Here is a 5843-nt window from a genome sequence, read left to right as displayed (position 1 = left end):
CTGGAGACATTAGAAGTTTAAGCAAAATGATTTTTTAATTATACTAAATTATTCACTCAGACTCAATTGTTTTCAAAACAATCATTAAAGTGCTGTTAATTCCAATGTGATTTAGGATAATACAACATCTCTTCAGTTTGTCATTCAATCCCAAATTTATTCCTAATAGAGAATTATCTCAATATTTGTACATAATAGATAAGACTGACAATATTCTCTGCCAACATGAATGTTATATTTTAATAGGGGAAAAGAGAACAGATATTTATAAAGTACTACCCTCACAGGTAGAGATAGGTGTAATAAAGACATCTTGGGTGCTCCCTAGCACTACAAAGATTTAGGCTCCTTTTCTGCAATTTAGAGTCATTAAAAATGCACAGAACACCTGCCAGGACAGAATCTATGTTGCTCCTTTCTTAATCATTCACTTGCATGTAGATGAGGACATAACTGAGTTTAAGCAGTGAATGAACACCCAAGTGCAGGATGCCACCTTTAGGTCTAACAACTTCCACATAATCCTCCACACTTCACCCTCCACAATGATGGCATAGTGTCTGTGCCTATGTCTTAGAAGCTAGGTAGTTATGTGTTGAAGAAAGCTAAGCCCAAGAAATACATTCTGAAGAAAACACCATCTTGCTTCTTCACCTCTTTGCATTTTGCTGATTATATTTTACATAACTGAGAAATAAATTGCTATTTTATTAGCTTCTGACACAGGTGAGGAGGTTGTGTATAAGAGCAGCTAGAATTACATTCATAATACAGAAGACAAGAGGATAAAGAAGGGCAGAAAGTAGTGGGTTGGTAGGGCATATTTAATTAAGGTACACAATAATGATTTCCCCAAGAAGAGTTTATTTGAATAAGGCATAATTATCTAAAGCAAGAACACATCAATATCCATTTTAATAATATTCTGGGATGGTGACTTGCCTTATTACATACTGAATTTTTGAGTCTTCTCCAAATTCGTGTCAGAGCCACCAGTGTGATCATCCATGGAGATGTAGAAAACCTCTGTTAAGTTGATCACTCAAGGAACTATAACAAACATATGATGTCAACATAAAGAACTAAGTCTATTGTACTGGAACATATATGTGGTGCTTTTCCAGTCTATGAAAGTTGGGTCAACTTAAGGAGGTGGTATATGGAGGGAGGTAAACCATGCAGACTCTACTGTAGCTCCTTTGGGAAATAATTAAGTTTAGATGTGGTCAGGAAGGTGGAGTCCTTACCTGGGATTAGTGCCCTTAATCCCAGCTTGCTCTCTCTTTCTCTTTGCTCTCTCTTTCTCTTTGTTGTATGAGGATACAGCAAGAAGACAGCTGTGTGAAAGCCTGGACAAAAGCTCTTACCAAATTCTAACATCCAACACCTCCTTGATGTTGGACTTCCCAGCCACTAGAATTGTGAGAATAAAATCTGTTTTTATGACACCTGGTTTATAGTGACTTGTTATGGCAGTCTGAGGTGACAAAGATAGACTCTAAACTCAAATGTGTTTCAACAATTTTAAGGAAAAAAACAATTAAAAAATGGTTAATTTAATGGATTAGGAAGGCAAAAATATGAGTTTGAGAAGTAAGCAGGACCAAACCAGATATGACATTAGTGTCCAAAATTTTTGGAATTGTATTATAAGAAAGGAAGTATTTGGTTAACATTAAACATGAGGATTTCATTTTGATCATGATATAGAGAATAAATTCTTGGGGAGGAAGGGAAAATTAATTCAACCAAGTTAGACGCTATTGCAGTTAACCAATAGAAAATATTGTTTACTTTGCTTAAAACAATAGTAATGGAAATAGTACATAAGGCTTAATACAGGATATAATTTAAATTTCCCATTGACCCATTAATATCGATACCCATTAATTTCCCATTGACCCAATTAATACAGTGAGAAGGGGAAAACACAAGCAAAAACCTAAGGTCACTCCTGAACACTTTGCCTAAGCTGTTACCACATGAAGATATTCTGTATTAGGACCACGGAAAAATCACAGAAAATTTGGGATAGCGAAATCAAAGTGTTTTTTTTTTTTGAAACAGAGTCCCACTTTGTCACTTTCATAGAGTGCTATTGCATCATAGCTCACAGCGACCTCCAACTCTTGAGCTCAACCTATTCTCTTGCCTCTGCCTCCCAAGTAGCTGGGACTACAGATGCCCACTACAATGCCCAGCCTAGTCGAGGCTCACTCTGGCTCAGCCTGGTCTTGAACCTGTGAGTTCAGGCAATTCACCTGCCTTGGCCTCCCAGAATGCGAGGATTTCAGGCATGAGCCACCACTCCCAGTCTAAAGTTTTATTTTCAACATAGTGTCTATGTCAACTCTGTTGATGTGTGATACCGGAATGCACAGGAGATTATTTGTGTTCACATCATAGTCACAACTTATCAGGAGATAAGTCTGTAATAGCATTAATCTAAATGAGAGTTAAAACCTGGAGGTATAAAGCCAATATTGGAGCTATTATTATGAGAGTAAATAGGGAGAAACAGATTTTATTTCAGAAAAAGGAGACTGAGCCAGAAAAGAAGACTAAAAAGAAACCGTGAGGTAGGACTGAAGTCAGGACAAGAAAACCTTCCAAGAATAAGGGAAATGGAGTAATTCAAGTAATATTGAGACGACAAATAAAGTGACAAGTGAGGTTTTGATATTGTATGGTAAATTGAAAGTTTACTGCATTTTCCAAAAGAGAAGTTTTAAAGGAGGCTGCACAGTAGAAGTTACTATAGTTTTTGAAGATTTATGGGAGAACGGCAGTAAGGGAGTAGAAGTCAATGAGTGCAGACACTTCTAACATCAAGTATTGCTGTAAACTGCTAGAAGGAAATGCGTCAGTTGAGGGAGGAGATATGGGCCCAAGAGAGTGTTGCTTTTAACATGTAAAATATGCAACGTTTTTATATACTGAGGGGAATTATGCTCCAGTATACAAGGAAAAGGATGATGAGGCAGCAACAAAGGAGGTAACTATACAAGTAAAAACTTTAAATACGAAAGAGGAATGGGATCCAGTGTAAAAGTAATTGCTATGACCTTTAAAACAGGAGCAGTTCCTTCACTGTAACTGGAGGAAAGGCAGAGTATGGGTTAAAAACTAGACAGATTTGGTAGATTTGGTTGTGAAGAGAAGGGTAATACTCTTCTGTAAGTTACTGGAAATTAAAGGGATCTGAGAGAGATTTGGAAGTTTAAAAGAGAGGAAGGAATGTGAAGTGGGAATCTGGGAAAGATTAAAACAATTTTGCTGGGAATATGCAGGAAAATAATAGAAAAAACTGAATCATCAAGTTTCAGTCAGCAAGATTAAGTTTGGTGTATCTGTATTTACTGAAAGGAGAGACATATGGGTTCAATCTAGGAATATCCTGGTGAATTCATGTCAGAGGGAGTGTCTAGCAATTTGAAGTAATACAGAGAAGAAATAAGTGAAATACATATGTAATCTAAATTATGAATAGAAAGAAGTGAGAAGCAGAAGGAACAATGGACAGTGTCATCGTGGAAGGGTAAAAATTTAGGGGTCCAGATGGAGGTCAAATATTTAAATTTCGAGTTCTATTATAATGATTTGATACACTATGTTGTGGCAAAGAGAATGAATAATACTTTAAATTATTTTGGAGGTGGTACAAGTATGAATTGCATCTTTTAAAACTAAAGTCTATTAAACAATAGACACACAGTATTTTTTTTTTAAGGCAAGCTGGAAACAGAGAAGCCAAATAGACTGTTTTTGCCCCCGCACCACCTTCATCAAATTGTGGCTTGATATTGTTAATAGCAAAATACATAGAAATGCCTTCTGCTGGTTTTATGAATGACACATTGCTAAAAAACAAACACATCCCCCTGAAACAGTGAGATTTTTGAGACTTATAAAAGAGAAAAACACCTGCTTGAGTCCTTTAGCAGTATCCCAAAATTTATATCCTAGAGAATAAAGCTTTCCAGTAGTTCTCAGGATATTGATTTTAGGGTCAAGTCAATCCCACCATTGGAATGCAAAACATGGCAGGTCAGGTGTCTGCGCCCTACAGGTTTTTTCCAGAGGCTGCAATAGCAAACATCATTCTCTTTTCAGAGTAGTTCAAATATGACAATCATTAACTTTGTTTGTGCATCCAGCACATCTTATTAATGTGACAGGATTAATACAGGATGCTGGGATTTACAATTCGTTCACTGGGGGCAGAGGGCTCAATTACAATGATTACTTATCTTAGTCTTTAGTGAATTCACGACATATGTACTCAATTCAAGAACTTTAGAAATCCAGTGATAGGCCTCTCAATATATTTTTGTGTTGCTAGTTTTTGAGAACAAAGAAGTCTATTCTGTATGAGCTCCTCAGCTAAGCTTTATAAAAGATATTGAACCATTTGTTTGAATATTACAAAGGAATTCAATAATATTATGGGGATTATTTTATATTCACTAATAAAAAATTAATCAGTTAATTCTTATTTTTGTTTTAAATCATCTTGGCTACAGCTGTAAGAGACTCTCTGAAGGAGATATGATTTTCTTATGAAGATTGCAAATTTGCTTAAGGAAAAATAATTAAACAGTAGGTGAATACCGCTGGGTAAGGCTGTGGCATATGCGTGCAGAAACATGAAAATAAATATTACAGGCAATAGAACAAGGTAAGACTTCATGGAATACAACCCTTTTTTTTGGAAGATGAAGGATTTGAACACAACTGGGGGGAAAGTGTATCAAATTTTAAAGATAAACTGCAGATGGCTTCATCATTAAACTGCAGCATCAAAGGAAAGTAAAGGAAATGAGAGAAAAGCAACTAGTTGGAGACACCGAGTTGGTTAAATGAAAAATATCTAAAGCAGAAAACAATTACTGTGTTTCTACATTAGTTTTCCTACTGCTTTGCTTTCTGTTTGAAGTTTATCTTTTATAGAAAAAGAATTTTAAAAAGAAAACAAAGAATTTTTTCTACTATCTCAAGTAATAAGAGATAATTAATTATTGCAAGTCACATCAAACGTGTCTCCCATGATATTAGCTCATTGACACAAAAGCCTTATTTCTGTATCCTATACTTGTGCTCCTGGTTTCTGTTTTTAGCTGTTATCAAAGAGCCACATTTGAAACTGGAAAATACTTCAAAATACGTATCCATGGCTTTAAGGAAACAAAATTAGTAACAAAATGATATCAACAACAGAAATTCACATATGCAATGAGCTGGTTAAGCTACAGTCATTTTTGTCACTTTTATAGTTGTCTCATTGGGCAAAAGGATGGTAAATCAATTCCATGCCAAGAAAAGCATTTAATTTCAGCTAGTAATTTTTTAAAAATTCCCCAGCTAGTATAAAATGCTTCTTTGGGGAAGTGACTTTCCAAACTGCAAGAAGGAATAATACCGCAGAGAGACCATAGAGATTTCTTTGCTAGCTGTAAAATACACAGATCCTTACAGAATGGATATGTTTTTACTCACTACTGTGCTTATAATGAGATTGAAATTAGCTTCTGGAGTACTAATTGTATTAAATTTTGTACATAAACATGATGGAATAGGAGTGATTTGGGGATTAGGCAAAGCAATCAAAAGTTTGGGAGAATGATACAAGATTAATTTATGCATTTAAAAAAAATTCTTATGTGTGCCTTACCTCCACAGATGACGAGTTTCCATCTTTCACTCTCTAAGGAAAAAGAAGCAGAAATAAGAAACTTTGAAATGGAAATGAAGAAAAAGTCGACCTGAATTTCTGAGAAGTTCTGATATATTTATTTTTGTTGCTGTGATATTTTATTTTGTTTTGTTTCACGTTTTTTGTTTGT

Source organism: Otolemur garnettii, unplaced genomic scaffold, assembly GCF_000181295.1.
Source record: "Otolemur garnettii isolate 467f Iridium unplaced genomic scaffold, OtoGar3 scaffold00040, whole genome shotgun sequence".
Taxonomy (NCBI): Eukaryota; Metazoa; Chordata; class Mammalia; order Primates; family Galagidae; genus Otolemur; species Otolemur garnettii.
This window is presented reverse-complemented; position numbering follows the sequence as displayed.